The sequence below is a fragment of the Callionymus lyra genome, chromosome 16 (genome assembly GCF_982586985.1).
Source record: "Callionymus lyra chromosome 16, fCalLyr1.hap1.1, whole genome shotgun sequence".
In the NCBI taxonomy this organism is placed as follows: domain Eukaryota; kingdom Metazoa; phylum Chordata; class Actinopteri; order Syngnathiformes; family Callionymidae; genus Callionymus; species Callionymus lyra.
Genome location: NC_141833.1, coordinates 115,555 through 128,354, shown reverse-complemented (window position 1 = coordinate 128,354; position 12,800 = coordinate 115,555).

The following is a 12,800-nucleotide window of genomic DNA, read 5'->3' as shown; positions in this document are numbered from 1 at the left end:
TCTATATACACGCAGAAATTTGACATGAGTGACATCACATTTTTTCCAAAGAAACTAAATTCAAAAGAAAAACCGGAATAGTTGGTCCACCTTCTGGATGAAACAATGAGAGCAACGTAACAGAGTCAGATGTGATGAGCAGCTGTTCCGGATCTCCTGGTGATCACCAGCTTGTATCAGAGAATCTGCAGCATGGACACAAATGTCATCATGTGCTGCTACTGGTTTGATTCTTGTCTGTGTACAGCCCACTCAGGAGAAAATAAGCACACAAATAAATAACATGCAAGCACATGAACTGCATGTATTCAACAGTTAGTTTGCCAACAGTGAGCCTCCGCCCTGTTATTCCATCACCAGTCAAAGTGACTGATGCAAGCCAGGACACATGGCATTTCTTTTTTTCTTCTGTTAAACATGCTGGCATAAAAATTAAAGTGATAGTTCACTCAAAATTCACATTTTACTATATCTGACATGCGTTGCCAAACCTTTCTGTTTGACAAATCACAGCTGAGTGGGTTTATTTATGGTAAACAAGCATTCATCTACATGAGAAAAAATTCTAAATTATTTTAATTAAAAGACATTTTTTTGCCAACAGACACATACTGACAAAAAAAATGTTTTCCCTTTTTAAATAGACTTTTAAGATCAATTAATTGGATTTTTTTGAAGGCGGCGTTTTGGACAAAGATGAAGAAGATTATAATTTGACCCAAAATGTATTATTTTTATTTTCTGATCATTTCTCTGGATCCTATAACCACCCATATATGGTTGTGTGTGGTTATTGGTGAACCAGCCTCCTGTTAACTTTGTTTGCTTTAGGCTTCAATACTATTGGACACCCTCTAAAATTCAATAAAAATGTTTAAGTGTAAGGAAAGGTTTTTAGATTTGAAGGATTACTCTGGCAACAACATCTTATCAGTAGGGAAAAAAAAAACCTGTCTTGCCACAGTCTAAACCCAGATCATGTTCTTTTTAAGTGGGTGAACAATCAAACGCTTGGTGAGTATATTTGATCTCCTACAAAATCAAGTGTTAACTGAAAAGATTTGTTTGACACAAACTGCAGACAGTGAACACATTTACCAAATGTCTTAACTTATAATAAACAAGCTCCAACAAAATTAAAACAATTAACTTGAACTCACAAATGTACAAATATTTTTAAAGTATATCAGAACAAATCAACTAATGTAAACAAAAGCCTAATGTTGAAGTGAGCAGCAGTTCAGTATATAGCTCAAATGTAATCTGCAACTCTACGGTAGAATGTTCTTGAGTGTCTGATCCATCCCTGGCAGGCCTCAGGAGAAATATCTTCACATTCAGCCTTCATTGCATCCAGCGAGGAGAGCTGGTTTTGTGTTTAGAGATTGTTTTATCAGTGGGGTTCTAGAAAAGTGCACAGATATTATTGGTTACATCTGCCCCTCTCTGCCCTGGTACATTAACTATTGCACGTTGCAAATTTCATTTCTTCTTTGTTCTTTTGCTAGGTTGAATCCTGCTTCATCCACATATACCAAATTAAAGGAAAACTTAACAGATGCATACAACTTTGATAACAAATTTGACAAATCCTCCATTCCATGCATGGGTACTTTGTATAGTTTCTTCATCTTAACTTTATTCCTATTAAGCTCTGGGGCAATTATTATTAAACATACATTGTTTTCCAGCACTCTTTCCCTAATGTTCCTCAACTTTATGTACCAACCTATGTATACTATATTTAGAACAGTGAATTAAACACAAAAAACACTCAATATACAAAACATCTTAAGACATTCTTATTCGTGCAGGCTTTTCCCTGATTTTCTGGGACTCCTGTGTTTGGCTTATGTGTCTTGACCTTTTAAAGTATTAATTTTAATTGTGTGTTGTTTTTGATTGTTAAAGCACTTTGTGACCCTGGTCTAGAAAGTCGCTTCAGAAAATAACCATTACTTACTTACTTACCATAATTATTAACAGATAATTATAAAAGAAACACACTATAGTAGCAACAGAAAACACAATTTTTAGCAGCTTTTAGAAGTAAAAATGGGCATCTTGCATGTCGACTATTACAATTCAAATATACAATCAGATAATCGCCGCTCTGAACTGATATTTTTGCCCCAGTGGAAGGAAAAAAAATCAATGGAATAAATGAAAACATGAAACTATTCTATATCAATGTGTGTTAAAATCAAGGTCTTCCAATAATAACATTTACATGGTGATTACTGTCATAAGCTCCATCTCACCTCCAGGCCTCGGAGATCAATCGACATCAGTCGTGATTGGTTAATCGCAGCTGCAGATTTCCTTCATATTCTATGAGATCATGTTCTGCCTTCTCTGTCAATCATGATCTAATGTGTGGGCCTGGTCAATTGATTCTCAGTCTTGTGAACATAATCTGTTGGCAATTAAGTAATTAGCTGATCCAAAGAACCGCACCGGCTGCATCGAGGCTGAGGGATATTGCTATTTGTGCGTTTGATTACAGGCCATTTAGAAAGGAGTGTTTACATCTACGAGCTCTGATGTCATCACACTTGAGTTAAAATATTAGTAACAGGTGGCTAACTGGATCCCTCGGGTTCCTTTCACTCCACACAGAGTTCTGTGTTAATTGAGAGAGATGCATAATTGCTTTCCTAGTTTGTGTGTGTGTACCTGTGTGTGTTGAGTACATGAAAGTGTATAATTGCATTGCTGTTAATTAACGGTTTAATGCAGCCACTTGATAGCGTGTCTGTGTCATCCAACAAGGCCTCTTCATTAGCAACCCTCGTGGCCACATGTATGATTCGGCTCTCTCTCTTTGTTTGGTTCTAAGTACGTGATCGCTGCACAAGTACATTACGGCCTGTCTGCTGACAGCCATAAACCAGTGAACGAACATGTCTCTTTCAGCAGAGTCAATTTTACAGCTCTGATTCGCAGCTCTGAACTGACGAATCAATAAAATTAGAGGGAGTTAAATAATTTAGAGCGGCCTCTAATTAGTCTTCTTGTCCTGCCGTATGGATTCCACTACAATATTGATGACAGAGTGCCTGTTTAGCTTTCTCCTTCTCTGCCTTTTTAAGCAAAATATTCAAGATTTACATTGTATTTTTTCGAGCTAAAGAGGCTTAATGTATTGAGCATCTATCCTGACGATACTACTGTGGTGGTTGTTGCAGCTTTATAACATTTTCTGTTTACTTTTTAATTTATTCTGACAGACCTATACTATAAAATGCCTTTTATTGCTTTTTGCTAGATTGATCAGTACATTTACATATTCTTGATACATTGCTCCATCCAGTACTTCTGTGTGTCATACGTGTGTTTTTCAAGTTTGTTTGTTCCTATGACAGAGTGTGTGCATGTGAGTGTGTGTCCGAAGGTGTGTGTATTTGGTGTTTGTTATCAGTCACGAGGGGGAAAACTATCGATCATCTCTTTTAATTACCCCAAGCATTGCAAAAGGCCTAAATTAACTCCTCTCCTTTGGCTGCTGAAAAAGCCATGCATATTTCACGACCCTGAGCCCAATCATATGTCACTCAGCGCGTCTCCTCTTCCCTGACAAGGCAAGACTTATCTCTGTTATTTATCTCTCGTCACACCCCGCTCTTCCCCACCCAAGTATGTAGACTGTGTGCAAAACAAAAGCGTGAATAATAAATATCCACATTGTGCGCTCCAGTTTGTGGTGAAGCATGTTGCCGTGGTGGGAAAAAAAATGAATCTTAAGTATCCATGTCGGGTTGGCTTGTGTATGTGTCTGTGGGCTGCTATATGAGAAGCAATAAAAACCCATGGTGGTGCATTAGAGGTGTTTTACCATGCTGCTGTCATTGTGGCTTGTCTGCTGAGGGACACTGCTGTTTTTTTTCCTTTCAAAAAACCCAAACCGCAAGGCTCTGTAGTAACTCAAAGATTGGATTGTCTGACATATACAATACAGTGAATCTAGCAGGGATCAAACATTTTATTTTTTATGAATACATTGAACCACTATAGAATTAATTATATAATAAATATACAAAATAAGTTTATTATCTCGAATAACTGGTCATCTATACTACGTACATATATAGGTATATACCAATAACAACCAAATATAGAATGGATTCAAAGCACAACTGTAAATTTTTGTTATTATTAATTGAACTCCACTCTAAATGTAGCTTGTTAAAGTTCCTTGTTTTATGACTTTTTAAAAATATTTTCTTCTTCTTTTTACTTTTCTGGGACAAAGTGCCTTAATATCAAATCCAATGGTTATGTTATGATTTCAATTGAAAATGTTAGCATAAACTGAAAATAAAATTGAATGACAACATTAAAATTGAAAGTTTTGAGGTTTTCCTCTTCAGAATCATTTTCTTCCTTCAGTTTTCTCAAATTCCCCTTACAACAGTCCCAACTCTTCTGACTTACTCACATGTTTCAAATGTTGAAGTGTTCCTCTCCAAGATGCAGTAAGTCACTCATCATGACCATCATTTGCAGTAATTACTTTTAATATAAAGTTCTCCCCTGTCTGAAATCTCAGCAAACGAGAAGTTAAAAGAGCGTAGCCCATGATGAAAAAATGATGGTCTTCACTGCTCTTCTAGCCAGCTATAATCACACCCGCTTTGTTTATACAACGAGTCCCTTGAAGGTGGATACTTCTGGGATTAATGACGCACATTGACAAAGCCTTGATGCTTGATCAATCACAGAAGAGTGGGTGTGGTTATACACAATCTCCAGAAAAACAGTGTTTTAAGTGTGCGGGGCTTAAGCACATTTTCTAAGGAAAATATTCCAATTAAAAAATATTTTTGTAAAAACAGACTCATACTGATGATTACAAAAAAGGTCACTTAAATCAACACACCAGTTGCCCTTTATTAATACATGTTTCTGCCTTTGGTGTTACAGAGGATGATTCTAAATTCTCCTAGCAGTAGGAATAAAAGACCCACAGACTCATCTGATTAGTGATGGTAAATGATTTAAATATTTTGTCAAAGAGCACATGTTTGACAGCACCTCTGCTTTATGATGACTTATACGTGTAAGGAGAACCTGTAGTGGAATAGAGGGTATAAACTGTAGTGAGGGTGTATGGTTCTCTTCCTCCTCTACACTATCTTTTCTGACTTTTTTGAGTGCAAAGCAACAAATAATATCAAGACCAATATTTGTTTCAGATTATTTGATGTAAAAAAGAGCGAGTTTTGTGTTGACTTCTATCTCTGACAAGGTAAAGAAGGCTTGCTTATATGCTTGTTTCTCAGCAGTCAACAGCAAACAGTGAATTATCCCACGGTCGCTAATGGTCTTACCTCAATCTATCGCTCATCATTGCCTTGCAAACACACACAGCACACATATATACAGCAATCTTTCTCTGTAATTTAAATGACTGTCAGGTCAGTGGCGAGAGCAGCACCTTGCCACGTGAAAAATGCCAGACGGCTGCCATCGTCACCGCCAACAAGCTGCCCAAACTGTCACACATTTGTACACGAATGGCCACACACACAGACACAGCTGTCAGCAGCCGGTCACAATGCATTTACTTAGTGACAGAATTCTAATTAGTGGTCTGGCTGGTGTCACCTGACTAGGAGCACAGGCGTGCGGTGAGAGAGGGATATTTGTACAGTGTAGGGAGAGATTGCAGTTTGTGGACAACGGCATGGAAGGAGAGATGAAGGGGAAGTCAGATCGAATGGGGGGGATGGGGCTGCGCAAGGCTTGTTGACATTGTGGAAACTGGGAGAAAGATAGATAAAATGATCGCTGGCAAACAAAAAGGTGAGAGCACAAAGAGGGGGGGGGGGGGGGGGGGGGGGTGTAGCAGATCGGGGAAGTCAGATGAAAGAAACAGCGTGGACTTTTTCTCCACTGGTCACATTTACATAAAATGTGCGAATTACCTCCCACGACTGCGTAAAGCAATCACTGTAGCTGCTAAATGGCTGCTCCTCTAATTGTCATGTGGAGTGAGAGTGCTAGAGTTTAACCCTGCACCCTCCACCATGACATGCCATCAGAGGCAAACAAGACAGAGGAAAGCAGAAGAGCAGCCAAACAAAGATAGAGATTGTGGCTGTAGCTCTGCAGATGCAAGAGACTGGAAAACAAAAGCAGACAATAGCTACAATTCCACAAATGGAATCGCGAAACACAATAAAGCAACACACGTGAAGACAAAAATTGCATTGGTGATTCTTCTTCTTTAAAATATACACTGATACAAAATTGTAACGGGTGGTAAATTGGACCTCATAACAACTCTAGATAACTACCAAAAAGTATAAGTATAAGTATAACTATAATTTGTGTGGGGTTCAAACCTGCTTTCACCTTGACTCATGCAAGGCTCTGAGTCAATTAATGATTATGTTAGTCACTATGTAAGCACTAGGGGTTGTTATGTAAAACTGGAACATAAATCTGGATCTATATAGAAGAAATTACTTTTACTATACTATATTTTTAAGCCTCATCAACACACACATTAGAAAGGAAATTTATGAAAATTTGGTTAAAAATATATACTTTGATGTTTGGTGCTTATCCTGGATATTTCCTGAATTTAAATTACTTTGAAAAGAGAAAGATTGTTATGTAAGATCAACCACCAGCCAACTTTGAAACCAACCGCATCACAACATAAGAACAAGACACAGATGATATTTACAGTTGCTGATGTTCACTTGAGTTTAGGAGGCCATAGGACACTGGACAGAAGAGGCATTTAAGCACTGTGAAGAGTTCATCCAGGTGCAGTTACCAAATCTTCAAGTAGGGGTGCAGGTTTAGTTTTAACCCTTGGGGGCTGCAGGGGCTTGAGAACGGGAAGAGAGGGGCCTTCAAGAGCTGGTAAGCCTGGAGGAGAGAGCTGTTCAAGAGGGCAGGCAAGCAAAAGGTCTCTCTACACTCTGCTCAACACTCCATCACTATTTACTTGCAGTGTGAAGTGGCAATTTATTCCTCTACTCTACATTCATCTGTGTCTGTGCATGGCTTGGTGCACTGTGTGCCAGTCGACTGTTTCTGGAGTGTTGGAGAGAGAGCTTCTTGGAACTCATCAGATAGAGGGGAAGGGCCCTTTAACCAGTGGTAGGTAGTGGAGTGATACCCTCAGTCTTAATCAACTTCCGATACTTGACACATTTAGGAGTTCTCTTGTCTCTTGGAGGGATATGGAAGTATATCAGTGCTATCAGCATATTGAATAGTTGAATTTGTATTTGATTAAATATAAAACACAATTCAAAGGCTTTTAAATTCAGCATAACAGTGTCAACAGACAAACCAAAATGAGTACTAAGCTTCTTGATCATACTTGCACGCATAAATGACCAGGTGACGACATCGAAGCACTGCCGCATCAGTTTACATATTTTTATGACAGAGAATCAACTTTTGTTTAACGTCTGGCGTTTAAAAATATCTTACACTACATCTCAGGATCAATCAGTAGATTCTGATGTCGAAGGATTTAGGCAGGACCAATGTTTTACTGTGACGGTTACATCCTTCTCTATAAGAAAGTTTGTTAAAGTTTGTTAAAGCTCCCTCCACAACGTCTGTTTAGCTCAGTGAGTTAATGTGTCGTCACGTTTGTCTTTTGGGTTCAAAACCTGCTCTCAAACTTTTGTCAAGTGATGTCACGTTTCAGAATTAGCTAATATCTGGTGAGACAGACTCTCTTTATAACGTGTGGTCAGTGAAAAAAAAGGCACTTTCGGCTAAATGAATCCCATGATTTTCTTTTTGTGATCAGAAAAAACCCAATGAAAACATCAATTTAAACTGTATTACCAGTTTATAGTCGTTCATTTTAAACATTCACACTGTTGTAAAGGAATTCAGACGAGCTCCAGTGTATATGTTTATATTTTACATATGGACATTAACATTTATACTTTATTAACAGCGAGTACACGCACACGCTCTCATAGTACATGAGGCTCCGGGGTTCGAACCTGCCACTTTAAAAAAAAAGTGCCTCTTTTTCACAGATCAAGCGTTATAAATGTTGAGAGGTCCTCTCATTTATGTTATGTTAAGAGACGTGTTTCACGTGACTCACATAATGAGTCAAGAATGGCCTACACCTAATAATAAAATGTGGCAAAGTTATGCTGAATTTAAAAGGCTTCCCATTTTTGGAACTACAATCTAATTACAATAAGTAGGATATAATTAAAGATAAAAAAAACAGGATGGAGAATCAATACACTATTTATGTTAGACGCTGAAGAAAGTATAGATAATAACTTTTTTCATTGCTTGTGGTCACACGGATGTGTAGTGTCGGTGTGGTTCAGCTTGTTAAACCATAACTGAAAAATGCAACACAGGTTTAACTTAAACCAATGTTTGAACAAATTACACTGATTAAACTTACATGACCTAAAATTATGATCTTCCAAGACAATGCCCTCTTTAGTGTACAAAAATAATAACATGCATTCTCAATGCCTGGTACATAAGAACAAATATGCAACCACAGCTGACATACTTAAATTCAGTAAAGAAACACATGGTAACCAACAAGGATTGATTCCTCATCCTTTAACTTTATGCAAGTAATCAAGATTTAATTTTGACTCTTTTTTGACCCTATGATCATCATATTTGCCTAAGTTTAAGTATATTCCAACAATCTCTGACAACAACACTCACCAATAGACCTTGAGCAAAGACGTCATTTCTGCATGTCAGGAAAGGTGCATGCATTCAATATATAATTTCATCAGAAAAAAGAAAGCACTTGTGATACATTCTTTTTCAAGCTCTTATCATCAAGGGGTGAAATAGGACAGGGAGCGTTCTAAGAATGACAGAAATTAACAAGTAATGAAGCAATAAATATATTTTTAAGAAGCCACTGATGCATTAATAAAGACATTCGCATAGCCTGTGGTGACTCTCTATCCAGCATTGTAATTAACTAGGAGCGTGACTTTCTTCAGGGTTTGATATAAATGACTGCATTACACTTACATTTGTTTACTTTTTATAAAGAAGATTCAGGCCTTGAGTATATATATTACAGTCATTAGACATGTGGGTTTGTTCTATGTTGTCATCTTTATGGACAAGTGCTATTGTGGCAAACAGGCGCCATAAAACGAACCATGATGTAGAATTAAGTCATCAATGTGAAGCAAAACACATCTATTATAGATAACCCCTGAAGCATAATCACATTAGGCTGATATTTTAAACCACTTGGGCAATCATTTGTGAGCCGCACTTGTGTTGTAAATAAAATTGGGACCTTTTGTATGCAAAATCTGTCTTATATAACCACATATTACTCAAAAACATTGTCATTATGGTATATTTACAATTGTGAGACGTGCGGAAATGAGCCAAGGTAAAGAAAAATATTCAAATGCCAGTTACTGCGTCACAGCATAATGCTTGTTTGAGCAGTAGATATTTTCAAAAAAAGTTCTGCATGGCTGAAAACTTGCTATATTCATATCAGTAATGCATATGTTTTGAATATGATAAATAATGATTGAAATCCATTTAAAGGTAACTAATGTGTTGATTTAAGTGTTTCTTAAATCAATTTTGGACCTATATTGCACTCATCAGTATGTGTCTGTTTGCACAAAACTTTTCTTTAATTAGTAAAAACAATGTTAACCTTACTGGAGGAGCGAAGCCCATTATTATATATTCATGAACTTGTGAACTGGGGAGAACTTTATAAGGTAACTTGAAAAGCATTGTCATGATGAGGAACTTACTGCATCTTGGAGAGGCAGACTTAGAAATATGTGAGTAAGTGAGGAGAGTTGGGTTTTCGCGTTATTTGCCCTAAAAACACTTTGACTGTCTTCTCCGGTCTGTGAGCTTCTGTTTTAGGCTTAGAAATAATGAAATATATTATATAATGTTCCCTCTATGCATTGCCGTTCACCTTGTGTGGTCTGTCTCTTTCTTTGGATACAGTACTGCATAAATTCAATGTCTATATTATACTGCAAACAGTTTTTCTGCTATTTTTGACCCTCTTTACTTCAATGATTGTCTTAACGTGGACAATTTTATTCTCTTTTTTACAAAAGATGAAATACTGGATCAGGTGGCAACTGTTAAGTTAAACTTTGGACAAATGAAAATCCCCGAAAGACTTTGTCAAAAGACTGAGCGTCTGTGGAAATTAGATTAGATTAGATTGTACTTTATTGATCCCACAGCAGGGAAATTCACCTGTGCAGAAGAAAACATTTAACAGCGACAGAAACAGAACACTTAAAGAAACAAACAAGAAAAAGGCAAATAAAATACTACTATCATCATACAATGAGATGATGGAGAATCTGACTACATTCGCAAACTTGTAACAGTAAATAATAAAAACCCCATAGTGTTGTTTGACAAGATAAATTATCTCATGTGTCCTGCTGCTCAAATCACCCCTGTCTTCTGTGAAGCTGACAGCAATGCATTGTTGATATTTTCCACTGACAAAATGAAATTGGTCAAAGAGAAAATCCCTCCCCTTTTGTGTGGAAACCCTGCTGTCATTTAGCCTGTCTCCTGCCTGTGGTCCTCTTTGAACCCTGTGGCTACTATGTTGACACTGGTGACCAAGATGAAACCCTCTTCTTGCTCATCCAACATCCTTCCATCTAGGCTATATAGTGATATAATTAACCCCACTTGGTCAAACCTTTGGAATGGTGAACATCTCCCTTTCTACAGTTGTTTTAAGCTGTTGTGAAACCTCAACTCAAAAAGCCAAGATTAGACCCAACTGATATCTACACGTACCCCCCCTCTAGGTAGCACCTGCATTCTACCCAGTCTTTCCGGGTGCTCCCGGTGGATGTCTCTGTGGAGGGAGAGGTTGAGGGTGAGAGAGCGGGATATCCAAGACCGTTCTTCTGGACCTCAACCCTCCCAGTCGACAAGGTACTGGTAACCCTGACCTCTGCGATGAACATCAAAGATCTTGCAAACTCTGTAGGCGGGGTGATCGTCAATGAGTAGAGGGGGTGGAGGCTCGGCTGGAGAACTAAGAGGACTGGAGGTGACAGGCTTCAGAAGTGAGACATGGAATATAGGGTGGACCTTGAGGGACCAAGGAAGCTTGAGGCAAAGTTAAAAAACAAGGTAAAAGGAGAACAAAACAAGAACAGGCACTCGGGACGGAGGCAGGGCATGGCTGTAGATTGGGGTCTCAACGGCAACTGGTCTGGAGATACAATACTCTGGCAAGTACTTCCGGGTAGAGGCGCTCCTTATCAATGGGAAGAACCCACCGTTCAATCATCCCTAGCCGCGCGCCTGCTAGCGTCTGTCAAGACAAAGCAAATAACAAGACGGAAGGACACTATCAAAATAAAACTTTTAGAGCGGAAATATGACAAAATCTCTTTCTCTGTAGGATGGTATCAAGAATATTTAACAATCATCACCACATCTACAATATATTGGTATAATAAGCCATATGTATATACATTTAAGTTGATAGTAAACCTTGTATCTTGATTTATGATGATACTACTGGCTGTGTCCTGTTGAGAGGGTGAACTGAGGATCAGTTGTATCAACTGACGGACAATTGCAGAATATTATCGCCAGGATTCCCCTGTCATCAAAAACAAAACAGAAAAGTAGGGTTATAGGGTTATAATATACACCAGCACCACAAATATAATGTCTTAAACAGCTTAATGATACTGGCCTATAGTTAGTATGACCATAATGTGACTTACAAAATAGAAGACTTAAAGTATGGATTAAGCAAAAACAACATTATATAAGTTATACAACAAAAAAGTATATATATATATATATCTCAAGATGAATGGACACAAATAGAGACAGACTTAAATCTAACTATGGCTGAAATCTAACCTAATGCAAACGAATACAATATACAGTATATTGGTCTAAACGGATTTTGCATAACTCCAGCCAATCATTGAAGCCACAAATGAACCAATCAGAAGCCACATAAGTAAGTAAGTAAGTAAGCAAGTAAGTAATGGTTATTTGAAAAGCACCTTTCAAGAACAGGGTCAAAAAGCTCTTTAACAACCAAAAACAGTACAAAGTTGAAATTTATACTATAAAAGGCCAAGACACATAAGACAAACACAGGAGTCCCAGAAAATCAGGGGAAAGCCTGAACAAATAAAAATGTCTTAAGATGTATTGTGAAGGAGTCAGTAGACTCCACCAAACGCAGAGGGAGCGGAAAATCGTTCCAGCAACTGCCTGGAAGGATTTCTCTCCTCTGGTCCGGAAGCGTTTGAGCGAAACCATCAGCAGATGATCCACAGACATAAGAGCCCAAGCAGGGGTGTAAGGCTGGATCAGATCACTGATCTAAGGTGGAGCCTGACCATGAATAGCTCTGAAAGTAAGAACCAGACATTTTCAAGTTGATCCTGAAAGAAACTAGCAGCCAGTGAAGAGTTTTAAGGATCGGAGAAATGTGAGTTCTTCTACCAGAGGTCCTTCTTGTTTAAACAAGAAAATAAACTATTACAGTAGTCTAAACAAGAAGAAATGACGGCATGGATTATAAATCCCAGATGGTTTTGCGACATCATTTTCCTAAATTGAGAGATTTTTCTCAGTTGAAGGAAACTGTTTCTGGTCAGTTTTCTGCAGTGTTGTTCTAGAGACATGTCCTTGTGAAATACAACACACGGGTTTCTCAGGCTCAGTTTGACAGACTGGCTTAAGTCACCCAAGTACTGACTTGATCCTGTAACCTTATCATTAGGCGCAATAACTAGAGTTTCAGTTTTGTCCACATTTAG